The sequence below is a fragment of the Cherax quadricarinatus genome, chromosome 84, assembly GCF_038502225.1.
Source record: "Cherax quadricarinatus isolate ZL_2023a chromosome 84, ASM3850222v1, whole genome shotgun sequence".
Taxonomy (NCBI): Eukaryota; Metazoa; Arthropoda; class Malacostraca; order Decapoda; family Parastacidae; genus Cherax; species Cherax quadricarinatus.
The window spans coordinates 4,451,190-4,478,728 of NC_091375.1; the positions used below are offsets into that span (position 1 = coordinate 4,451,190).

At 43.4% G+C, this 27,539-nt stretch overlaps 1 protein-coding gene across 3 annotated transcripts in view; it reads right to left on the reverse strand.

Moving 5' to 3' along the window:
* LOC128704251 (uncharacterized) overlaps positions 1–27,251 on the reverse strand; it is a 150,301-nt gene extending 123,050 nt beyond the window's left edge. For 2 of the 3 annotated variants that reach the window (XR_011394364.1, XR_011394362.1), the window contains exons 1-2: positions 27,174–27,237; positions 24,321–24,573 (exon numbers count right to left, since the gene is read on the reverse strand). The gene's annotated coding sequence lies outside the window, so the exon portion shown is untranslated. Of the gene's footprint in view, positions 1–24,320; positions 24,574–27,173 lie in introns of all 3 variants that reach the window. The other variant, XR_011394363.1, reaches the window with a different exon arrangement.
* Positions 27,252–27,539: the final 288 nt, after the last annotated feature.

Genomic DNA, 27,539 nt, shown 5'->3' on the forward strand with positions numbered 1-27,539 from the left:
TTGCAGCAGCCGTGAAGAAGGTCTTGTAGATGTCCTCTGAACCAAGATTCCATGATGTTGCAGTGTCTGACAAGTTGTGCAAGAAAGGTATAAAATACCGACAATATGAAAGTTAAGACACATGTGCAACATCTGGATATCTTTATTGTAGTAGACGTTTCGCCATCCAGTGGCTTTATAAAGCCAGCTGTCCTGGCAAAGGCTCAAGATCTGACCTCTTAGCAAACTTATGTATATGGAAAAAACATATAATAAGAACTAATATAAACACGTTTATGCTTAAAGGATATGAGAGATGGAATCATAACCTCATTCTTATGACACAATCAAAACTTGGTGTCTGTGAGAGGCTCTTAATACAAAGAATTATACGTACTTGTCCTGCCATCTTTGGACTGGCCTAATTTGCCTACCCAAGCGCTTTATGACTCTATATTTAGCTGTTTTATGACCCTTGTAGATTCAATGCTTAATTGTGATTATAATACTACTAATAATAATCTACATTTAGTGCTTCCCCTCAGTATACCGAATTTTCCGGTATATAAGGCGCACTATGGAAGTATAACGATAAATCATGAATTTTATTCAAGAGTGAATTACCATTTACGCTAAAGGGTAACCCAAAGTCTACCCTTGAATCTGACCTTGAGCATATAAGCCGCAGGATGATTTTCCAAGACTTATTTGTGGGAAAATAGGCGCGCCTTATATGCCAGAAAATACGGTAATAGTGGATAATTTCAGCGATGGATGACACGATATAGCACGACTGTATGAGACCGTACAATGTCTTGCATAACAGCCTGTCTGGTCAGAAACATTATAACGGACCCCAATGGAAATAAGTCACTCTGTCTGACTTTTGGGTTATCCCAGGTTCTCTACACATATGCTGCTATGTATGATAATTCTATGTAACTGTGTTTGTGTATACCTGAATAAACTTACTAATAAGGTAAGACTGCAGCAGGACTACCAGCCCAGACTAGGAAGACTAGGCAGAATGGATGTGAATACCATTTTGTGGTGTTCCAGTGTTACAGGCAACTTAAACACTATACAGTAGTGTTCCGGTGTTACCAATAACTAACACCACACACTAGTGTAACAAAGTGTTACCAGTAACTGTAACACCACACACTAATGTACCAGTGTTACCAGTAACTGTAACATTACACACTAGTGTTCCAGTGTGTTACCAGTAAGTGTAACACCACACACTAGTGTTCCACAGTGTTACCAGTAACTGTAACACCACACACTAGTGTTCCACAGTGTTACCAGTAACTGTAACACCACACACTAGTGTTCCACAGTGCTACCAGTAACTGTAACACCACACACTAGTGTTCCACAGTGTTACCAGTAACTGTAACACCACACACTAGTGTTCCACATTGTTACCAGTAACTGTAACACCACACACTAGTGGCAATATAAACACAAATGCAGTATAATGTGATCCTTTATTGACTACGTTTCGCCCACACAGTGGGCTTTTTCAAGTCACAAACAGAACTACCTGGGGTGCAAGCAAAAAGCAAACAAGTTCAGGTAAGATCCCAATGGGATGAGAGGGGAAGACGGGACAGATGAAGAATAGCTCTGGAGAGGAGTGTTCTTAGTAAGAGAAATAGAGCCAGGGCTTAACCCAGCAGATAAGGCGATCGTGGGGCAGACTTGAGAACAGGAATAGCAGGGACTGTTGCATTGAATTTGTGGTAGTTGAAGTCTTGAATCTTGAGTAGCTGGCAGCAGGCTAGGTCACATCAGAGGGTAGAACACATATGGGAGTTATAGGAGTAACTGAGGAGGCAGGTTAGCAATGGAGCCATTTTCAAACTTTTTGAAGCTGCTTCTAGATAGGTGGTATAATTTAGCCTTGTTGCTGAAGGTGAAACGTAGAGGCTTGATGAACTCAAGAACTTGGGTGAGTGTGAAGTGAAGCGGTGATTCACATGCATACTTGACTGTTCCAGCACCGAGGCTTTTGTAGAGTTCAGTACAGGTCATGGTGTCAGTATTTGAAGAAGTGTAAAAGGTAAGGTTTTCCCATGAGAGTTTACTGGAGTCGTCGTTATCTTCCTCTTCTGGAGTGAATTCACTGGGAGAATCTACAATGGTGGTAGCAGGTGACTGATGTTCGACAGGAGCAGCTGTGAGGTGTAATGGTTGTGTAACAGCAGGCTGGGAGAGGTGGGAGGCGGTGGTTGAGGCAACTTGATCAACGTTGTCAGAGGTGGAAGTGGTTATAGAAGTTACAGGAGCAGTTGCTTGGGCAGGAGACAGGTCTGTAGGTGCAGTAAAGTTCAGGACGTTGGGAAGGATCTTGAGGATGTCTTCTGAACCTGGAGTTTACCTGGAGAGAGTTCCGGGGGTCAACGCCCCCGCGGCCCGGTCTGAGACCAGGCCTCCTGGTGGATCAGAGCCTGATCAACCAGGCTGTTGCTGCTGGCTGCACGCAAACCAACATACGAGCCACAGCCCGGCTGATCCGGAACTGACTTTAGGTGCTTGTCCAGTGCCAGCTTGAAGACTGCCAGGGGTCTGTTGGTAATCCCCCTTATGTGTGCTGGGAGGCAGTTGAACAGTCTCGGGCCCCTGACACTTATTGTATGGTCTCTTAACGTGCTAGTGACACCCCTGCTTTTCATTGGGGGGATGGTGCATCGTCTGCCAAGTCTTTTGCTTTCGTAGTGGGTGATTTTCGTGTGCAAGTTCGGTACTAGTCCCTCTAGGATTTTCCAGGTGTATATAATCATGTATCTCTCCCTCCTGCGTTCCAGGGAATACAGGTTTAGGAACCTCAAGCGCTCCCAATAATTGAGGTGTTTTATCTCCGTTATGCGTGCCGTGAAAGTTCTCTGTACATTTTCTAGGTCAGCAATTTCACCTGCCTTGAAAGGTGCTGTTAGTGTGCAGCAATATTCCAGCCTAGATAGAACAAGTGACCTGAAGAGTGTCATCATGGGCTTGGCCTCCCTAGTTTTGAAGGTTCTCATTATCCATCCTGTCATTTTTCTAGCAGATGCGATTGATACAATGTTATGGTCCTTGAAGGTGAGATCCTCCGACATGATCACTCCCAGGTCTTTGACGTTGGTGTTTCGCTCTATTTTGTGGCCAGAATTTGTTTTGTACTCTGATGAAGATTTAATTTCCTCATGTTTACCATATCTGGGTAATTGAAATTTCTCATCGTTGAACTTCATATTGTTTTCTGCAGCCCACTGAAAGATTTGGTTGATGTCTGCCTGGAGCTTTGCAGTGTCTGCAATGGAAGACACTGTCATGCAGATTCGGGTGTCATCTGCAAAGGAAGACATGGTGCTGTGGCTGACATCCTTGTCTATGTCGGATATAAGGATGAGGAACAAGATGGGAGCGAGTACTGTGCCTTGTGGAACAGAGCTTTTCACCGTAGCTGCCTCGGACTTTACTCTGTTGACGACTACTCTCTGTGTTCTGTTAGTGAGGAAATTATAGATCCATCGACCGACTTTTCCTGTTATTCCTTTAGCACGCATTTTGTGCGCTATTACGCCATGGTCACACTTGTCGAAGGCTTTTGCAAAGTCTGTATATATTACATCTGCATTCTTTTTGTCTTCTAGTGCATTTAGGACCTTGTCGTAGTGGTCCAATAGTTGAGACAGACAGGAGCGACCTGTTCTAAACCCATGTTGCCCTGGGTTGTGTAACTGATGGGTTTCTAGATGCGTGGTGATCTTGCTTCTTAGGACCCTTTCAAAGATTTTTATGATATGGGATGTTAGTGCTATTGGTCTGTAGTTCTTTGCTGTTGCTTTACTGCCCCCTTTGTGGAGTGGGGCTATGTCTGTTGTTTTTAGTAACTGTGGGACGACCCCCGTGTCCATGCTCCCTCTCCATAGGATGGAAAAGGCTCGTGATAGGGGCTTCTTGCAGTTCTTGATGAACACAGAGTTCCATGAGTCTGGCCCTGGGGCAGAGTGCATGGGCATGTCATTTATCGCCTGTTCGAAGTCATTTGGCGTCAGGATAACATCGGATAGGCTTGTGTTAATCAAATTTTGTGGCTCTCTCATAAAAAATTCATTTTGATCTTCGACTCTCAGTCTGGTTAGCGGCTTGCTAAAAACTGAGTCATATTGGGACTTGAGTAGCTCACTCATTTCCTTGTTGTCATCTGTGTAGGACCCATCTTGTTTAAGTAGGGGCCCAATACTGGACGTTGTTCTCGATTTTGATTTGGCATAGGAGAAGAAATACTTTGGGTTTCTTTCAATTTCATTTATGGCTTTTAGTTCTTCCCGCGATTCCTGACTCCTAAAGGATTCTTTTAGCTTAAGTTCGATGCTTGCTATTTCTCTGACCAGTGTCTCCCTACGCATTTCAGATATATTGACCTCTTTTAGCCGCTCTGTTATTCTTTTCCGTCGCCTGTAAAGGGAGCGCCTGTCTCTTTCTGTTTTACATCTACTCCTCCTTTTTCTTAGAGGAATAAGCCTTGTGCATACATCGAGTGCTACCGAGTTAATCTGTTCTAGGCATAAGTTGGGGTCTGTGTTGCTTAGTATATCTTCCCAGCTTATATCGGTTAGGACTTGGTTTACTTGGTCCCACTTTATGTTTTTGTTATTGAAGTTGAATTTGGTGAATGCTCCCTCGTGACTAATCTCATTATGTCGGTCTGGGGCTCCGCGCATACATGACTGAACCTCAATTATGTTGTGATCTGAGTATATTGTTTTTGATATGGTGATATTTCTTATCAGATCATCATTGTTAGTGAAGATGAGGTCTAGTGTATTCTCCAGTCTAGTAGGCTCCATTATTTGCTGGTTTAAATTGAATTTTGTGCAGAGATTTAAAAGCTCGCGTGAGTGTGAGTTTTCATCAGAGCTGCCTCCTGGTGTTATTACTGCAACAATATTATTTGCTATATTCCTCCATTTTAGGTGCCTTAAGTTGAAATCCCCCAGGAGCAAGATGTTGGGTGCAGGAGCTGGAAGGTTTTCCAGACAGTGGTCAATTTTTAACAGCTGTTCCTGGAATTGCTGGGATGTTGCATCCGGAGGCTTGTAGACTATCACAATGACTAGGTTTTGGTTCTCGACCTTTACTGCTAAAACTTCCACTACATCATTTGAGGCATTTAGCAGTTCTGTGCAAACAAGTGACTCTGCAATGTACAGGCCAACCCCCCCCTTTTGCCTGTTCACTCTGTCACATCTGTATAGGTTGTAACCTGGGATCCATATTTCGTTGTCCAAGTGATCCTTTATGTGGGTCTCAGTGAAAGCCGCGAACATTGCCTTTGCCTCTGCAAACAGTCCACGGATGAAAGGTATTTTGTTGTTTGTTGCTGGCTTTAGACCCTGTATATTTGCAAAGAAGAATGTTATCGGACTGGTGGTATTGTTGGTACTGGGGGGGGATTTTTTTTCCGGCATTAGTATCTGTATCTGTTGGTTTGGAGTGGAGGCCATCGACTGTGGTTCCACTCCAGGAATGACTGGATTTGGTGTACGATTTCTGCCATTTCCTGCCAGTTTTTTTTCCTTCCTGGCACTAAAAAACCTCTCCCTCTTGAGTGGCTGTGGCTACCCAGGTTTTCCCATGGCCTGGATGTTTTGTATCTTTTTGTCCCCTTTAGATGGTATGCCTGGCAATTTAAGTTATAGCACAGTCTTTCCTGTACTGAAGAGGTACACAGTTCAGGGTGAAAAAGCTTACAGGAAGGGAGTTTGCATTTTCCTGTTGTCATATGGGCATGGCATTTCCTAGGGTGGTCATAGTTGCACGTCCCATCTGTTTTTCCAGATTTCCCATGCCAGCAGATACCGAGTGCATAGTATGTGCACAGGCTTGGTTTCCGTTTGCCTTGGGTTTCTGTGACTGTATTCCCTGTTGGTGCATGTTTCCCTGTCTTACTTCTATCCTCCCTAGCACCAACAATGGAGCTCCCACCATTTGTTTTTGGTAATATATCCTCACTATTGCTAGTGGAGTCCTCTTGTTTGCTATTTCCTGCGGTATTTCTAGTTTGCAATATTGGTTTTATCTTATCTTTGACTACACTTGTTTCCCTACTATGGCTCCTGTCCCCTATGCGGTCATTCATATGTATTCCTTCCTGCGTATAATTCCCGACTACCTGGACAAAATCTCCAGCTTCACCATTACTGTCTCCCAGGACAGCATCTCCAGCTTCCCCATTACTGTCTCCCAGGACAGCATCTCCAGCTTCACCATTACTGTCTCCCAGGACAGCACCTCCAGCTTCACCATTACTGTCTCCCAGGACAGCACCTCCAGCTTCCCCATTTCTGTCTCCCAGGACAGCACTATCAGCCCCCCATTTACTGACTACCAGGACATCCGGATTCCGGAAAATTGAAGGCAGGCATGTTGTTCAGACGGAATAGTTCGTTAATAGTGGTGTTGAAAGTGCCGGGGCTTGCTGCGTTTGCAAGGTGTGCATACACCATGCAGTACAGCACCTTGGAAGGAGCACCGTCGGGGAGTGGAGAGAGGGAGTTGCTGGGCGATGGTGCCTGTAGATTAGCGTGTAGAGTCTTGATGGCGTCGGTTTGTTGTTTGGTTATTGCAGCATATGTCGGTGAATTGGAGGTCTTCTTCAGAACTTTAGTTTTCTTCAATATGATTTCTTTCCTGAGTGGGCACTTAGCTGCAAGGGTATGATGATTACCCTTGCAGTTAAGACATGTTGGTGTTGTAGTAATGGTGCAGGATCTGAAATCGTGTCCATCATTCCCACATTTTGAACAAAACTTCTTATTCTTGATGGGGCAGTCCTTGGTGGTGTGATTATAGGAGTAGCAGGTCCAGCAGTGGGAGATGTATGTGAAACGTTCTTGTTCTATATGACTTGGGTGAATGTGGTAATATGAGATGGCCAGACCGTCAGAGAGAGCTTGGGCAGCCATGGAGATGTCTGAGAATGTAATCTTTAGCATTGATGTGGCGTTGGGGATCTTTGAGATGCTGTCTACAGAGGCCCACGTGTTTTGTTCCTCAATAGATGTCTTCAGTGCTTCAGTAGAGAGAGAGGTGACGATATTGTCAAGTCTTTTCACAAAGACCGAACGTTTCGACTTCAAGAATGGAGACGGGGATAGAGTGAATTGTTGTGTTTGTAGGGTCCTGATTGAAGAGTCGTCCATTAGTTTTAGTGCTTCCGTGTCATCTGTGCAGACGACAATGAAGGAGTCTTTCAGAGAGTGGATTGCCGTAAATTTGGCCTGCAGGCAGGTCCTAACGACGGTAGCTAAAGCTAACTTCGAGGAGTCATTTATTGCACCATTCACAGGCTTGATTTTCACACGATTCGACAGCATTGTGAAAAGGATATCACGTTTGTAGAATATAAATTCTACACCCCGACGGGGTCGAAGAGAGGCTTCTTGCGGTGTAGAGCAACTGTATGATCGGATTGTTTCAGACACCGGAACAATGCTCTTCTCCAGACTGAGGGACTGACCACCTCAAAACTTTAAGGGTGATGGACTGATTACATCGTCTTCAAGTATCTTCTGCTTCTATCAACTTTTCTGTACTCGACTGATGAAGCCTACTGTGTAGGCGAAACGTTTCGAAATAAAGATACCTAACTGTTGCATATGTGTCTTACCTAACAATCTGTCGGTATTTTATACCATTTTAATGTTCATTCTGTCAGACACTGCAACACAAGGGTATCTTGGTACAGACCACCAGCTTCAACAATCTCTACTAGTGAGAACGGCTGGGTTTGAGAGGGACCTGCCCTCCCAAAGCAACCTACGTCTCACCTCCTGGCACTATATAAAGCCCCATTCTGTCACTTCAACTTCATATTGTTTCAGACACCGGAACAATGCTCTTCTCCAGACTGAGGGACTGACCACCTCAAAACTTTAAGGGTGATGGACTGATTACATCGTCTTCAAGTATCTTCTGCTTCTATCAACTTTTCTGTACTCGACTGATGAAGCCTACTGTGTAGGCGAAACGTTTCGAAATAAAGATACCTAACTGTTGCATATGTGTCTTACCTAACAATCTGTCGGTATTTTATACCATTTTAATGTTCATATTGCCATTGTGTCGGTATTTTATACCATTTATTTCCACCACACACTAGTGTTTCACAGTGCTATCAGTAACTGTAACACCACACATTAGTGTTCCACAGTGTTACCAGTAACTGTAACACCACACACTAGTGTTGTTAGGTAAGACACATATGCAACAGTTAGGTATCTTTATTATGAAACGTTTCGCCTACACAGTAGGCTTCTTCAGTCAAGTACAGAAAAGTTGATAGAAGCAGAAGATACTTGAAGACGATGTAATCAGTCCATCACCATTAAAGTTTTGAGGTGGTCAGTCCCTCAGTCTGGAGAAGAGCATTGTTCCATAGTATGAAACAATATGGAGAAGAAGTGACAGGATGGAGCTTTTTATAGCGCCAAGAGGTGAGACGTAGGCCACTAGGAGAGGTAAGAACTCAGATGTTGAAAGGTCAGGTCCCTCTCAAATCCAGCCCCTCTCACTAGTGGAAGTTGTCGAAGTTGATTGCAGGTCTGTACCAAGATACCCTTGTGTTGCAGTGTCTGACAGATTGAACATTAAAATGGTATAAAATACCGACAGGTTGTTAGGTAAGACACATATGCAACAGTTAGGTATCTTTATTATGAAACGTTTCGCCTACACAGTAGGCTTCTTCAGTCAAGTACAGAAAAGTTGATAGAAGCAGAAGATACTTGAAGACGATGTAATCAGTCCATCACCCTTAAAGTTTTGAGGTGGTCAGTCCCTCAGTCTGGAGAAGAGCATTGTTCCATAGTATGAAACAATATGGAGAAGAAGTGACAGGATGGAGCTTTTTATAGCGCCAAGAGGTGAGACGTAGGCCACTAGGAGAGGTAAGAACTCAGATGTTGAAAGGTCAGGTCCCTCTCAAATCCAGCCCCTCTCACTAGTGGAAGTTGTCGAAGTTGATTGCAGGTCTGTACCAAGATACCCTTGTGTTGCAGTGTCTGACAGACTGAACATTAAAATGGTATAAAATACCGACAGGTTGTTAGGTAAGACACATATGCAACAGTTAGGTATCTTTATTATGAAACGTTTCGCCTACACAGTAGGCTTCTTCAGTCAAGTACAGAAAAGTTGATAGAAGCAGAAGATACTTGAAGACGATGTAATCAGTCCATCACCCTTAAAGTTTTGAGGTGGTCAGTCCCTCAGTCTGGAGAAGAGCATTGTTCCATAGTATGAAACAATATGGAGAAGAAGTGACAGGATGGAGCTTTTTATAGCGCCAAGAGGTGAGACGTAGGCCACTAGGAGAGGTAAGAACTCAGATGTTGAAAGGTCAGGTCCCTCTCAAATCCAGCCCCTCTCACTAGTGGAAGTTGTCGAAGTTGATTGCAGGTCTGTACGTCTCACCTCTTAGCGCTATAAAAAGCTCCATCCTGTCACTTCTTCTCCATATTGTTTCATACTATGGAACAATGCTCTTCTCCAGACTGAGGGACTGACCACCTCAAAACTTTAAGGGTGATGGACTGATTACATCGTCTTCAAGTATCTTCTGCTTCTATCAACTTTTCTGTACTTGACTGAAGAAGCCTACTGTGTAGGCGAAACGTTTCATAATAAAGATACCTAACTGTTGCATATGTGTCTTACCTAACAACCTGTCGGTATTTTATACCATTCTAATGTTCAAACACCACACACTAGTGTTCCACATTGTTACCAGTAACTGTAACACCACACACTAGTGTTCCACAGTGCTGCCAGTAACTGTAACACCACACACTAGTGTTCCACAGTGTTACCAGTAAGTGTAACACCACACACTAGTGTTCCACAGTGTTACCAGTAACTGTAACACCACACACTAGTGTTCCACAGTGTTACCATGTTACCAGTAACTGTAACACCACACACTAGTGTTCCACAGTGCTACCAGTAAGTGTAACACCACACACTAGTGTTCCACAGTGTTACCAGTAAGTGTAACACCACACACTAGTGTTCCACAGTGTTACCAGTAACTGTAACACCACACACTAGTGTTCCACAGTGTTACCATGTTACCAGTAACTGTAACACCACACACTAGTGTTCCACAGTGCTACCAGTAAGTGTAACACCACACACTAGTGTTCCACAGTGTTACCAGTAAGTGTAACACCACACACTAGTGTTCCACAGTGTTACCAGTAACTGTAACACCACACACTAGTGTTCCACAGTGTTACCATGTTACCAGTAACTGTAACACCACACACTAGTGTTCCACAGTGCTACCAGTAAGTGTAACACCACACACTAGTGTTCCACAGTGTTACCAGTAAGTGTAACACCACACACTAGTGTTCCACAGTGTTACCAGTAACTGTAACACCGCACTCTAGTGTTCCACAGTGTTACCAGTAACTATAACATCACACACTAGTGTTCCATAGTGTTACCAGTAACTGTAACACCACACACTAGTGTTCCACAGTGTTACCAGTAACTGTAACACCTACGGACTCATTAGTACAGTTATTGATACCCAACAGTCACTCGTGTTGCGGTTCCTCTAACATAGATTTATTGTCATTGTTAACTGTTAAATAACAGCGGTTCCTAATCTCGGTTAAGAGAGTCACGCTTAGTGACAGGTACGACCTGGTCGTGTGGTAACCTGTTGTGACCAGCGATTACCACCAGTGAATGACACTGGTGGTATTTATTCTTCTAGTGACTGACAATGATGGCATTCATGTTACAACTGAATAACGTGATAATTACTAAGACATGTGCAACACCTAGATATGTTTAAAGATACCTAGGTGTTGCACATGTTGTGTTCATCGGAAATACACACAGACGTTTCGCCCTGAGTGTCTTCTTATAATGGAAGTCTCCTCCTTTCCAGTGAACGCGATGAGCAATCAGTTTCCGGGAAAGTTACAGTATGTACGCTAGTCATGCACTGGCGATACACAAATAACCCGCACATAGAAGAGAGGAGCTTACGACGACGTTTCGGTCCGACTTGGACCATTTACAAAGTCACACTAACGAGTAGAGCAGGATGGGTATATATAGGCAGGAAGTGGTGGCAGTAGTAGTAGTAGTAGTAGTAGTAGTAGTAGTAGTAGTGGTATTAGTAGTAGTAGTAGTAGTAGTGGTAGTAGTAGTAGTAGTAGTAGTGGTAGTAGTAGTAGTAGTAGTAGTGGTAGTAGTAGTAGTAGTAGTAGTAGTGGTAGTAGTAGTGGTAGTAGTAGTAGTAGTAGTGGTAGTACTAGTAGTAGTAGTGGTAGTAGTAGTAGTAGTGGTAGTAGTAGTAGTAGTGGTAGTAGTAGTAGTAGTAGTGGAAGTAGTAGTAGTAGTAGTAGTAGTAGTGGTAGTAATAGTAGTAGTGGTAGTAGTAGTAGTGGTAGTAGTAGTGGTGGTGGTGGTAGTAGTAGTAGTAGTAGTGGTAGTAGTAGCAGTAGTAGTAGTAGCAGTAGTAGTAGTAGTGGTAGTACTAGTAGTAGTGGTAGTAGTAGTAGTAGTGGTAGTAGTAGTAGTGGTGGTAGTAGTAGTAGTAGTGGTAGTAGTAGTAGTAGTAGTGGTGGTAGTAGTAGTAGTAGTAGTAGTAGTAGTAGTGGTAGTAGTAGTAGTGGTAGTAGTAGTAGTAGTGGTGGTGGTAGTAGTAGTAGTGGTAGTAGTAGTAGTAGTAGTGGTGGTAGTAGTAGTAGTAGTAGTAGTGGTGGTGGTAGTAGTAGTAGTAGTAGTGGTGGTAGTAGTAGTAGTAGTAGTAGTAGTGGTGGTGGTAGTAGTAGTAGTAGTGGTGGTAGTAGTAGTAGTAGTAGTAGTAGTGGTGGTAGTAGTAGTAGTAGTGGTGGTGGTAGTAGTAGTAGTAGTAGTAGTAGTGGTAGTAGTAGTAGTGGTAGTAGTAGTAGTAGTAGTAGTGGTGGTGGTAGTAGTAGTAGTAGTAGTAGTAGTGGTGGTGGTGGTAGTAGTAGTAGTGGTAGTAGTAGTAGTAGTAGTAGTAGTAGTAGTATGGTGGTGGTAGTAGTAGTAGTAGTAGTAGTAGTAGCGGAGGTGGAAGGAAGTAGTAGTGGGGAAGTAAGAGTCAAATAACAAGACAGGGAAGCACTGGCGTCACCGCTGTTAGTGAGGCAGTGATCTCACACTTTATAGAGGCGAGGTCAGGGTGTGTTTCCTACCAAGTGGGAAGCTAATTACCATCCCACACTTAATGCCGTGCTTGTTCCAACCTGTTATCTTTAGGATAGAATTAAAAAATAGCACCTGTGGGTTGGACGGGTACATGAGTGGTGGCATGAGTTAGACCTGCCTAGTATGAGGCAGTTGGCCTACTGTATTTCTTCTACATTTATAGCTTTTTGCTAATACTTTTGCCTTTGATATATCTTTGACGAATTCCGAGAGTTTTTCTACTACTTGAGCCCTGATAAATTAGACACATATGCAACTCTTGGGTATCTTTATTGAGGAAACGTTTCGCCACACAGTGGCTTCATCAGTCCATACAAAGAAGAATCTTGAAGAACAGGAGGAGAATGAGGTAATCAGTCCCTCAACCTTGAGTCGATGTGGTCAGTCCATCAATCTTGAATAGAATACGGCATACGTGCTGAGAAGGAGCTTATAAACCGTTGGCAGGAGAGGTACAGAAGTCATAGGTCGTGTAACATTCTGTACCTCTCCTGCCAACGGTTTATAAGCTCCTTCTCAGCACGTATGCCGTATTCTATTCAAGATTGATGGACTGACCACATCGACTCAAGGTTGAGGGACTGATTACCTCATTCTCCTCCTGTTCTTCAAGATTCTCCTTTGTATGGACTGATGAAGCCACTGTGTGGCGAAACGTTTCCTCAATAAAGATACCCAAGAGTTGCATATGTGTCTAATTTATCAACATGTCGGTTCTCTGAACCATTCATCTACAATACTTGAGCCCTGCCTTGGACCAGGCTCAACTGGTGTTTGGTCAAACAGGATGTTGTTTCTTGTAGCCTGCTCGCCCACATATCTATCACAGTCTGGTTGATCTGGCGCCTCGTGAAGATACTAGAAGACTTTTACACTTGCCCCAGCAATGTTTCTGATATCTTCTGATAAGATGTTGAGTAATCTGGAGCCACGGATGTTGATACAGTGTTCCCTTACTGTGTCCATGGCTCCCTTGATTTTCGCTGGGTTTATTTTGCACTTCCTCCCACAACTATCAATCCAGTATGTTAAGGCAGTGTGCAGATTTCTGACAACTCCCTCAAGTACTTTCCAGGTATATATTATCATGTATCTTTCGCGAGGGTCATTAAACCTGCAAGTAACGTGTTCACAACCAATAACAGTTCTAGATCTTTCATGTTGCAATCAACACATCAGGAGCTTGCAGTGTTGCAGACAAAAGGAGAAATCCCAAGCAAATACATTAAGAGGAAGTGTTTTTGCTGGAATCCCTTCGAACAAAGACGGTCTGCTTGTTTTAGCACCGCCTTGTTATGTGTTCGAATCCTCCGTTCAGTGAGTTGTTTACAGTCATGTCGCGAGGGTTCCAAGACTCATACTGAGAGCAGTGAACCAGTGGTAGTCCAGTTCACAAATAATCCCAAATAGTAGAGAGAAATTGATCACGTTTCAGTCCGACTTGGACCATTAACCCTATGTGCGGGTTATTTGTGAATTGTTCCAGTCACGGTATTGTGCCTTATTATTCTCCACTACCTGGAGTCTACCTGGAAGGTATTCGGGGGGTCAACGCCCCCGCGGCCCAGGCCACGATCAGGCCTCCCGGTGGAGCAGAGAGTGATCAACCAACGTACGAGCTACAGCCCGGCTGGACTGGTGCTGCTGTTATAGATACATTTCCGCCGACCAGTTTAGAAACGGCGCAAATGCAGCGTAATGCGATCCTTTCCTAAGGACGTTTCACCCCACACAGTAAGCGAAACCTCGCCTATAAAGGATCACATTATACCGTACTTTACATCGTGTCAGTACCTCATACCATTTCTCTCCGGCTATCAGTATATTGGTACAGCCTGAGAGGCCTAGTTTATGGTACACTCTATATGATTTTTTTTTAAATACGTGAAACATTAAAAAAATAAAAATATGCTATTAATAAGGCTATTAATGGGGTTAATAAGGCTGTTAATGGGGTTATTAATAAGACTGTTAATAGTGTTATTACTGGGGTTATTAATAAGGCTTTTAATTGTGTTATTACTGGGATTATTACTAAGGTTATTACTGGGGTTATTACTGAATTTATTACTGGGGTTATTACTGAAGTTATTATTGGGAGTATTACTGAGGGAGTTGTATCGCCTGAAAGGCTAGTTCAAAAGAACATAAAGAAAGAGGATTGATGAAGGCCTATTGGCCCATGCTAGGCAGGTCCAGGTCACCTCCTGGCGACAGTGTGAGCGATAGTACAAAAAACGAGGATTACAGAAGTCGCAGTAGGTCGTTATCAGACCACACTGCCATTACTACATGACAACACACATTACAGTCAGTCCATATACTACAGTTACTTCACATTTCTAAAGTACATAATGCAGTATGAAGATAGTGTAACGTGAGTGAGATGTGGTGAGAGAGGTGTGGTGAGTGAGGTGAGAGAGGTGTGGTGAGTGAGGTCAGAGAGGTGTGGTGAGTGAGGTCAGAGAGGTGTGGTGAGTGAGGTCAGAGAGGACTGGGTGTGTGGAGAACGTGACGTAAGACACAAGGATAAACTAACGTAAACACTTCGAGCCACTCGTAGCTAGCTTGGCAAAAGTTTTCTGAATCCTATTCAACAAAAAATATCTGAACGTTTTATTACTCCATTCCTCCACAAAATAAAAATAAAAAATCCTTGACACGGGCTTTAGTCAAGTCATGATTCAGTGCTGCCTATTTCCTTCACTAAAATTGTGTATATCCACAGTGTGCTGCTGTCATACGCACACTGTCACCTGTTCTTCAGTTAGTTCGTGCAGTTTTAAACGAATTTTCGTTTCTACGTGACCGTTCAACCTATCATACTACTTCGGAAGTTTTATGTTTGTTCTTCACAGTTAGTTTGGTCAGGTTAACGTACACTAACCTCTGATTACATAAGAATACAGGAGCACTGCAGCAGGGATTGGTGGTAACGTTTGTCAGGAAACAGGATAAGTGTTTCCTGACGCGGGTCTTAGTTATATGATGACCCGCAGCTGGAACTTTTGATCATCTAACCTAGGGCTTCCGCTTACTTACATAAGTCCACCACTTTAAAAATTATGGTTATGATTATAACCATTTTTATTTTTTGGTTGTTCAAGCCAAATTTACAAAATGAGGTGGACAGTAGGATTCCATTTCTTGTTGTCCTCATGCATAGATATACTAATTTCAAATCCTTCCAAGTTTATCGTAAACCAACTGAAAAGGATATCCTCACACTCTATTACATATCGACACCACAACTAACAGAGGTGCCTTAATCAGGGTTTCCTGCATGTCTACGGAGTTTGCAGTTCATAATTATTAGAACAAGAGTGTAACATTGTCAAAGACACATGGAACTGTATTATCCCATACTCTTCATTCAGAACTGCAGAAGAAAGGCTGTAGAAAAACCTAGTATATTTAAAATTACCAGTAACACCACTAGGCACTTAGGCTTCCACAGCAAATATGTTAGACATCTCATATGTACTAAACCAGCTTAAAACAGAGTTACAGTTGTCACCTCAACTAAACCAACTAACAACCAAGTGCAACCAAGAGTTGCACATGTGTCTAATTTAACATGTCGGTTCTTTGAACCATTCATCTACAAGACATTGGTATTTATAGGGAGACAAGTGTTGAAGGGAAAGAATGAAAGTCCTGAAGTCATACATGAGTAGCCAAACCAGTGTCCTGTTGTTTTTACATTCAACATGCAAACTTCACAACCATCTAATGAAATGGTCTGAAGCCATGTTAATAATCAGAGTAGGAGACAAATTTCAGAGAAAAATGCATAGAAACAGTTCTCATTACAACTTCCAGTACCATCGTGCAAAATCAAAGAAGGCTGTAGCTTTTGAGCAGTTGAAGTGTTGAAGAGTCGAGCTTTTAACTTGCATTCCTTTGACTTATTCTTCAGATCAAAGTTTTGTGACCTCATATTACCTACAAAGTTCTTTTGCCTCATGCTTACACACTGAGGGGCCGAGGATCGCTCCCCGGCACGGATGAAAACGTTTGGCATGTTTCCTTACACCTGCTGTCCCTGTTCACCTAGCAGCAACTAGGTACCTGGATGTTATTACACTGTTGTGGGTCACATCCTGGGGGACAAGATTAAAGGATCTCACTGGGAATAAGACAGTCAGTCCCCAATGACGCAGTAACTTTCTTGGGTTATCCCGAGTGGCTAACCCTTCCCGGGTTAAAAATCCCAACAAATTCTTATCTTAGTTATTTTACCCGACGTTTCCTCCAGATCATAGTTTTATAACACGTCCACTGACTTAAATTTCAGATTAGTCTCCCATTAAGCTCCAAAGATTATTTATCTTACCTATATTTATGAAGTAATAATAGGATTTAATGTCTCTGTAAATACGAAAAATAATTTGTAAATGGACATCACAAATTTTCCATTTTAAAGACATAATTGATGAAATTAGACAAAATATGAAAAGCCTGATGCGTGTATCTGACTCACGAAATCGTAATGACACGATTGCTAAGGCGACGGTCTGGAGTTTTGAGACACTCTGATCGTGGGTTCTAACCCCACCCGTGGTATGGTTTTTTTTCTGATGCATGTAAATTGGAAAACAATATCTCAATAATAAAGATAACGCCGTGAATTATACAGTATCTTCTAAAATATTAAGGAGCACGTCAGTTTCCCTGTATGCTAGTGATATGTTATTTTTCCACTATAATCTACCTTGTTCATAATTACTATTGTATTTATTTTGTCTCTTTCGTAAGGTGAAGTCCAGGATCTTGACTTAATTCATGGTATGACTTAACAAATCTTTGATGGTAATTGTGGAGCGCATAGGGCCATACAACGTTCCACAAGAGTCATACAACGTTCCACAAGGGTCATACAACGTTCCACAAGAGTCATACAACGTTCCACAAGGGCCATACAACGTTCCACAAGTCATACAACGTTCCACAAGGGCCATACAACGTTCCACAAGAGTCATACAACGTTCCACAAGGGTCATACAACGTTCCACAAGGGTCATACAACGTTCCACAAGGGTCATACAACGTTCCACAAGGGTCATACAACGTTCCACAAGGGCCATACAACGTTCCACAAGGGCCATACAACGTTCCACAAGAGTCATACAACGTTCCACAAGTCATACAACGTTCCACAAGGGCCATACAACGTTCCACAAGAGTCATACAACGTTCCACAAGGGTCATACAACGTTCCACAAGGGTCATACAACGTTCCACAAGGGTCATACAACGTTCCACAAGGGTCATACAACGTTCCACAAGGGCCATACAACGTTCCACAAGGGCCATACAACGTTCCACAAGAGTCATACAACGTTCCACAAGGGTCATACAAGGTTCCACAAGGGTCATACAACGTTCCACAAGGGTCATACAACGTTCCACAAGGGTCATACAGTGCTCCACAAGGGTCATACAACGTTCCACAAGGGTCATACAACGTTCCACAAGGGTCATACAACGTTCCACAAGGGCCATACAACGTTCCACAAGGGTCATACAACGTTCCACAAGGGTCATACAACGTTCCACAAGGGTCATACAACGTTCCACAAGGGTCATACAACGTTCCACAAGGGTCATACAACGTTCCACAAGGGCCATACAACTTCCACAAGGGTCATACAACGTTCCACAAGGGCCATACAACGTTCCACAAGGGTCATACAACGTTCCACAAGGGTCATACAACGTTCCACAAGGGCCATACAACGTTCCACAAGGGTTATACAACGTTCCACAAGGGTCATACAACGTTCCACAAGGGTCATACAGCGCTCCACAAGGGTCATACAACGTTCCACAAGGGTCATACAGCGCTCCACAAGGGTCATACAACGTTCCACAAGGGTCATACAGTGCTCCACAAGGGTCATACAACGTTCCACAAGGGTCATACAACGTTCCACAAGGGTCATACAACGTTCCACAAGGTCATACAGCGCTCCACAAGGGTCATACAACGTTCCACAAGGGTCATACAGTGCTCCACAAGGGTCATACAACGTTCCACAAGGGTCATACAACGTTCCACAAGGATCATACAACGTTCCACAAGGGTCATACAACGTTCCACAAGGGTCATACAGCGCTCCACAAGGGTCATACAACGTTCCACAAGGGTCATACAGTGCTCCACAAGGGTCATACAACGTTCCACAAGGGTCATACAACGTTCCACAAGGGTCATACAACGTTCCACAAGGGTCATACAACGTTCTACAAGGGTCATACAACGTTCTACAAGGGTCATACAACGTTCCACAAGGGTCATACAACGTTCCACAAGGGTCATACAACGTTCCACAAGGGTCATACAACGTTCCACAAGGGTCATACATCGCTCCACAAGGGTCATACAACGTTTCACAAGGGTCATACAACGTTCCACAAGGGTCATACAACGTTCCACAAGGGTCATACAACGTTCCACAAGGTCATACAGCGCTCCACAAGGGTCATACAACGTTCCACAAGGGTCATACAGTGCTCCACAAGGGTCATACAACGTTCCACAAGGGTCATACAACGTTCCACAAGGATCATACAACGTTCCACAAGGGTCATACAACGTTCCACAAGGGTCATACAGCGCTCCACAAGGGTCATACAACGTTCCACAAGGGTCATACAGTGCTCCACAAGGGTCATACAACGTTCCACAAGGGTCATACAACGTTCCACAAGGGTCATACAACTTTCCACAAGGGTCATACAACGTTCTACAAGGGTCATACAACGTTCTACAAGGGTCATACAACGTTCCACAAGGGTCATACAACGTTCCACAAGGGTCATACAACGTTCCACAAGGGTCATACAACGTTCCACAAGGGTCATACATCGCTCCACAAGGGTCATACAACGTTTCACAAGGGTCATGCAACGTTCCACAAGGGTCATACAACGTTCCACAAGGGTCATACAACGTTCCACAAGGGTCATATAGCGCTCCACAAGTCATACAGCGCTCCACAAGGGTCATACAACGTTCCACAAGGGTCATACAACGTTCCACGAGGGTCATACAACGTTCCACAAGGGTCATATAGCGTTCCACAAGTCATACAGCGCTCCACAAGGGTCATACAACGTTCCACAAGGGTCATACAACGTTCCACAAGGGTCATACATCGCTCCACAAGGGTCATACAACGTTCCACAAGGGTCATACAACGTTCCACAAGGGTCATATAGCGCTCCACAAGTCATACAGCGCTCCACAAGGGTCATACAACGTTCCACAAGGGTCATACAACGTTCCACAAGGGTCATACAACGTTCCACAAGGGTCATACAGTGCTTCACAAGGGTCATACAACGCTCCACAAGGGTCATACAACGTTCCACAAAGGTCATACAGCACTCCACAAGGGTCATACAACGCTCCACAAAGGTCATACAGCACTCCACAAGGGTCATACAACGTTCCACAAGGGTCATACAACGTTCCACAAGGGTCATACAACGTTCCATAAGGGTCATACAACGCTCCACAAAGGTCATACAGCACTCCACAAGGGTCATACAACGTTCCACAAGGGCCATACAACGTTCCACAAGGGTCATACAACGCTCCACAAGGGTCATACAACGCTCCACAAAGGTCATACAGCACTCCACAAGGGTCATACAACGTTCCACAAGGGTCATACAACGCTCCACAAAGGCTACAGCACAAAGGTCAATACAAGGGTCATACAACGCTCCACAAAGGTCATACAGCACTCCACAAGGGTCATACAACGTTCCACAAGGGTCATACAACGTTCCACAAGGGTCATACAACGTTCCACAAGGGTCATACAACGTTCCACAAGGGTCATACAACGTTCCACAAGGGTCATACAACGTTCCACAAGGGCCATACAACGTTCCACAAGGGTCATACAACGCTCCACAAGGGTCATACAACGCTCCACAAGGGTCATACAACGTTCCACAAGGGTCATACAACGTTCCACAAGGGTCATACAACGCTCCACAAGATACCTCACGGTTGCACATGTGTTACGTATGTTAGTTTCAGATATAATGTACACTGATAAAAGATACACACCTACTTGTGCCATCAGCCAGTGTTGGGATGGACCTTGCTAAACCACAACTAATCTGTGGAACACATCATTACTAATAAGTGTATATATACAGATGGGACAACACAATCAACAACTTGGTAAACAATTCTGAATCCAAAGACAGTGCTGGCATTCACACGTATTTTCATCCATGTATACAGTCTCGGGAAACTATATTACTTGATAGAAGAGAAAGAAATTTGAACTGGTATGGTAGGAAATGGCAGCCCATGTCACAGTGATATGGGCTGCCATTGATACCTTCTGCTTTGCCTCAGAGAATTTCCCCTCCTGTCTGTTACTGTCTTGCAATACTGTATAGCTCCTGATGACGGGCAAGAGCGCGAAAGATCTAGAGCTAAAGATTTCCATCCCCATGTCGCTTCTTCTGCAGTGATAGTGTAAGAGAGAGACTATATTTTTATCTACATCTGAGAACTTTTTCGGCTAAAAGTATCAGATGGAGCTGGAGATATGCAGTCTCATTTTTTTACTCTGTGTTTTTGTCTGCATGAAGGTTTGTTCAGTTTTTACAAGCATGTGGTGGTATGTAGTTTTACGTGATTTTACTTCCACGTAAATCTAAGATAGTCAGGATTGTTAAGTCTTACGTTTTCTGGTAGTTGAGCGTATCTCGGCAACTTGCTCGAAATGTTCTGCATAACTACGGACTTTCTGCATTCACACCCAAATGCCACCCATCTCTGTACAAACACTATCATGCTGAAATAAAAATTATTATTATTATTATTACTATTATTATTATTATTACTAGTAGTAGTAGTAGTAGTAATAGTAGTATGGAATCCGTGTGAAGGATAAGTGTGCTGCTTGTTCTATCGTTTTCTCGAGGATTAATCTTGTTCCTTGAGAATGTGACTGAGAGAGCACAATAGTACTTCCCACGTGAGTGGGGAAGTACACAACCACACACCATACAACTGTGGCCGCCCAACCGAGGCTGGATGTTGTTTCACATAGCAGGACACACCAGGGTGGTATCACTTATCTCCTCCTCCCCTGCATGCACTGCCTCACAAAAGATATTGTAGATTGCTTAACAATCAACAACGAACGAAAATATTTACAAGCATTTTATCTGAGGACAGTGGAAGGGTTCGAACCAACGCACCCTTCCACTTTGTCCTAGTAGCAACAGTGGCCCATGGGCCCTGGGATTGGGTTCCAGGATATTACCTGAAAACAAATAGAGCCGAAAGGTACCACCATACGATACGATACGATAGGACTCACAGGTAAGGACCCACGAGGGGCGAGGGGCAAGTGGGGACAGTGCGAAGAATAGACGGTGAGAGGAATGTCTTGAGTCGAAGAGAGAAGAGTCAGGACTAGACCCAACTGCTAAGCCTGGATAAACAATAACGAAGACGACGTAAAAGACAAGAGGGACTCTGCAGGTGCTGACTGCAACTCACTGGAAGCATATCAACTTGCAATGACTGGATATGGTTCAGGGACACGTTGCTGCAAAGGCGACGCAAACGCACACCGCAAGCACTTCAGCCCTAAAAACGCACAAAGACACAGCTATACGGCAATGGCACTTTTAAGTTATTTGAATTTTTAAGCAAAAGTCAGATAATTTATTTGTATTGTGGTGGAGGTGCCGGATCATGCAACGATTGAAAAAGATTTACATCATTGTAAGGACGTCTGAGAGTATCTGCTAAGTATGTAGTCCAGTAGTCATGATATGCTTCAAGTCTGTCAAGTTGTTTGTCACTATGTGTCTTCCAGTATACGTTCAAAACTGGTGTGTTTGTCGTGAGGTGGAGAGATTCACTGGTAGCAAATTCGTCCCACCTCACCCCCAACACCCAACGTAATGCACGATTCTGGATACGTTGAAATTTTAGTGCGTTTGTCTTGGCGATTAACGTCAGAGCGAGTGGAAAGTAAGAGAGTAGAGGACGAATGAGTGCTTTGTAAAGATGTAGTTTTGTCTTGGGACTGGCTCCTCGCACCTTATATAACCTTGAGAGTGCAGTTCCCGCCTGTGTGGTCTTGGCAGTAATGTGAAATTTTAGGTTCAGTGTGTGGTCGAGGGTAACACAAAGGACAACTGTCAAGAAGGAGCGTGGGATGGGGGTACGGGAGGTGCTTGTTTTGAGTTCGACAGGAGTGGGGACATCACGCATTCTATGGAAGTAAGTGATTTTTGACTTATTTGGGTTGGTTTTGATTTGCCATAATAATTCCCAGGCGGTAATCCTGTCGACCTCTCTTTGTGTTCTGCGTGCAAGGAAACGAAAGTTTTCATGTGTTGTGAGTTGAGTGATGTCGTCTGCGTAAGAAAGGGTAAGTGTGTTTGGGTAAAAAGGTTCAGGTAAATCATTCGTGTAGAGTATATATAGGGTGGGAGACAGGACAGAGCCTTGGGGTACACCCGCTTTTAATGTGAAATAGTCCGAATAATGATCTCTGAACCGTATACGCATCGTTCGGCCATCTAAAAAGTGACATAATAATTTCATCATATTTATAGTTAATTCAAAGGATGTGCAAAGTTTGTATTTTAATCCTTCATGCCAAACAGTGTCAAAAGCTTTCTCTACATCTTTGGCGACAAGGGGGGAGGTACAGTTCTGGGCTTTATTGATACGTACATAGTTCAGGATTATATTCAAAACGTCTTGGGTAGATCGTTGTTGTCGGAAACCGAATTGTCTTTCAGTAAGCAAGTTATGTGTCTCTAGGTGGGTCCTGAGTCGCATATTTACAAGTCGTTCAAAGGTCTTACCCAAAATTTCAAGGAGGCTAATAGGTCTATAGTTCTTGTCATCCTATATTAAGGTGTGAATATAACTGCGCAGCGGGGAACTGCCTGACTCACCCTTGCTTGAACTTCTCTTTCTAAACTCTCCTCTGCCTGGTATCAATGTTGTGCTCTATACATTTTGATTTGTATTGATATTATTAATGTAGTGAAGTATAACAGGCAGTGTAAACACTCGTAGCCTCAAAATTAAGTACAATAAACGATGTAAACATTCAAAGCTTCAAAGAGAGAATTCACGTTATTAATGCGTTCCCAGTAATTTAAATGCTTCATGGCTCTTTATGGACCGGAAATAATCTCTGCATCTGCTCTAACGCCGACATTTCTCCTGCACTGAACGGGACCGTCAACAATGAACAATATTCCAAATGAAAGAGCACAAGCAATTTGAAAAATGTCTATTGTCCTTCATTAAAATGCTAAATACATAACAGTGGAGTGGGGAGAGAGAGAGAGAGAGAGGGAGAGAGAGAGAGAGAGAGAGAGAGAGAGAGAGAGAGAGAGAGAGAGAGAGAGAGAGAGAGAGAGAGAGAGAGAGAGAGAGAGAGAGAGAGAGAAAGAGAGAGAGAGAGAAAGAGAGAGACTATAATATATACCCGGAAAGTACATGAGGGCCTTATCCCAAATCTGCACACTGCCATAACAACATACTTCAGAGAGAGATGTGTGAGGAAGTGCAAAATAGTCCCAGTGAAAAGCAGGGGTGCGGTGGGCACAATACGGGAACACTGTATCAGCATCTGTGGCCCCAGACTATTCAAAATCTGAAGATATCAGAAACACTGCTGGGACAAGTGTAGAAGTCTTCAAGAGAAAACTGGACAAGCACCTTCACAAGGTAGCAGACCAATCAGACTGTGATGAATGTGTGTGCCAGCAACATAAGCCTAGTTGATCAGACAAGCACCAGACAAGCCTGGCCCAAGGCCTGGCTCCGGAAGTACAAAAACTCGCGTAACTCATCAAAGGTATTTGAATATTCGAAGTCTTAAAGAGAGAATTCAAGTCCCTTGATTCTCTCCTTTGAGGCTCAGGATCCCAATACACTGTGTCCAACATGGTGACATAAACAGAAGAATGACGTGATCTCACATTTCAATAATAATGATGAAAAGAGAAAATATAATTGTCCAGCATCATGGCTCGTCGATAACACCACATTTATGTCATAATGTGACGACTTTGTTACTTACCTAAGGTTGAGGTGATGCCACCATTAAGACTTCCTGCAGATGTTAAATTGGTCGGACTTTATTGTGGATTAGTCGTACTTGACGGTGGATTGGTAGGACTTGACGGTGGATTGGTCGGGCTTGGTGAATCGGTTGGTTTTGGTATTGGATTGGTCGGACTTGGTTGATTAGTCGGACTTGATGGTGGATTGGTCGGATTTAGTGGTGGATTGGTCGGATTTGACAGTAGATTGGTCGGATTCGATGGATGGTGCTGTAATGGTGAGTGTAATGATTTTTTTTTGTTAATGTATGGTAGGTGGCAGGTTATCTGTCCCATCCCCTCTTCTACCTTCCCTCCCTCCCCACCCACACATAGAAGGGATAGAGTCAGAGGTGTCCCTGTTCGTAGTCGCCTTGAAACTAATGAGAATACAAGCGGAAGAGGACCAGGAAAGACTATAAAGGGAGCTGGACAGGTTACAAGCTTGGTCTGACAAATGGTTCCTGGAGTTTAACCCCACCAAGTGCAAAGTTATGAAGCTTGGGGAAGGTCAAAGAAGATCGCCGACGGAGTACAGGCTCGGGAGGCAAAGGCTGCGAACCTCACTCATGGAGAAGAACCTTAGAGTGGGCATCATACCGAGCATATCCTCCTGAGGCACACACCATCCAAATCACTGCCGCAGCAAATGTGTAGCTGGCAAACCTAACAATAGCGTTTCGACATCTAAGTAAGGAGTCATTAACGACACTGTACACAGTGTACGTCAGGCCCATATTGGAGTACGCAGCACCAATATGGAACCCACACCTGGTCAAGCACATCAAGAAATTGGGGAAAATGCAGAGGTTTGCAACAAGACTAGTCCCGGAACTTAGGGGTATGTTCAGTGAGGAGAGGTTAAGGGAATTCAGCCTGATGACACTAGAGGACAGGGGGAGGGCTAAGGGGTGATATAATAAGAGGAATTAACAAAGTGAACAGGGACAGAATGTTTCGGAGGTGGTATACAGGAACAAGAGGGCACAACTGGCAGATGAAAACTCAGATAAGTCATAGGGATGTTAGGAAGTATTTATTGAGCATTAGAGTTGTCAGGAAGCTGACAATCTGGAGAATGAAGTAATAGAATACATAGCTTAAAGGAGAGGTACGATGAGGCTCTTGGAACCGGGAGAGAGTGGCTCTAATAGCGACCAGCGAAGAGGCGGGGCCAGGAGCTGTGATTCGACCCCTGCAACCACATATAAATGGCTACACATACAAAAACACGCTTTAATTACTTTCGTTCTTATATGTGTATACTGGCTACCGATTGGTTGAGAGCCACCTGAGTGTGTTTACATGTGACGTCACACCTGTTACACTGTCTATTGATTGGTTGAGAGCCACCTGAGTGTGTTTACATGTGACGTCACACCTGTTACACTGTCTGTTGATTGGTCGAGAGCCACCTGAGTGTGTTTACATGTGACGTCACACCTGTTACACTGTCTATTGATTGGTTGAGAGCCACCTGAGTGTGTTTACATGTGACGTCACACCTGTTACACTGTCTGTTGATTGGTTGAGAGCCACCTGAGTGTGTTTACATGTGACATCACACCTGTTACACTGTCTATTGATTGGTTGAGAGCCACCTGAGCGTGTTTACATGTGACGTCACACCTGGTACACTCTCTATTGATTGGTTGAGAGCCACTTGGTTGTATTTACATGTGACGTCACACTTGTTACACTGTCTATTAATTGGTTGAGAGCCACTTAAGCGTGTTTACATGTGACGTCACACCTGTTACACTGTCTATTGATTGGTTGAGAGCCACCTGAGCGTGTTTACATGTGACGTTAATACACTACAAGAACAGACGATGAACAACAAGGGAATCAGTAAGAGGGGATAGAATTAGAGAGAGATCACAGTAAAAGATAAGTACAAGAGTGGAATGGGGGTAGGTGTGGGAGACGATGGTAAGATAAGAATGATGAGACACTTGTGCAACATATGGGAATCTTAATTGAGGAAACGTTTCGCCACACAGTGGCTTCATCAGTCCAGTACAAAGAAGAAAGTACAGCATATCCTGTACTTTCTTCAAGATTGATAGACTGAACACATCGGTTCCAGGCTGAGGGACCGATTACCTCAAACTCCTCCTCTCCTTACACCGTTATTCTTTGTATTGAACTGATGAAGTCAGTGTATGGCGAAACGTTTCCTCCTGTTGCATAAGTGTCTCATTCTTCAACTTGTCAGTTTTCTAAATCCTTCATCACACGCAAGGTAAGAATGACCATATGGAAGATAATATTGATTTCCTGGACAGGCGGCGCAATATTTCTCTCTGGTTACTCAACACGAGCCACAGTTAACACAACCACCACATTATTCACATAAAAGAACCACATTATTCACACAACCTCGTTGAACAAATGTTGTCACCACAAAAAAAATACATTTGGGCAGTTGCAATTATTTGATTATTTATTAAGAAAAAAAATCAGCACCATGTAATAATAGGATTGTTAGTCACTTAAAAAAATTCTCGATTTTGGTTTCAACTAAATTAGTGAATAGTTCCAAGTTACCTGTCGAAAAATCGAATGGACAGAACCTCAATGTGGACTCTAAAGTCCTATGTTGTCTGTTGTTCCCGTGTACTCTTGAAGGGAATAGGAAAACAGTCACCTGGTCCCTAAAAATCCATCACTCCTCTTGGAGGACCAACTAACATATTGTTATATACTTTGGTGTTCCAGGGTGTAGGTGGTCATGCTTCCTGAGAACCTCAGGGAACATAACCAGGGGTAATCACAGGGGAGAAACACCCACAAGGACACCTTGTGTTGGTGTAGCGGGAGAGGTGTACCTGTGGCCTGTACAAGGATATCACCTGCTCTCTCCACCTGCTCACACACGCTGCAACATCCTTCACAGCATCCTTCACAAGCAGAAAACGCCACATAGAAAACCAGAACGACTGATCTCCTAGGCCATAGAAAACGGTAACAATTATTGACAGGAAGTGGGTTTCCAGTTTTTACTAAAAAAAAGAGTATTATTTACGGTCATCCAAATAAGGCATAAGAGAGAAGATAAATTAGATACACTAAACTTACATACTAACAAAATATAGAAATAGGAGAGGATAAAGCTAAATCATACAAACGAAAAACTGCAATAAATAAAGGGGATACCAATAAAGTGTTGAAAATATATAACCAGGACAGGATTC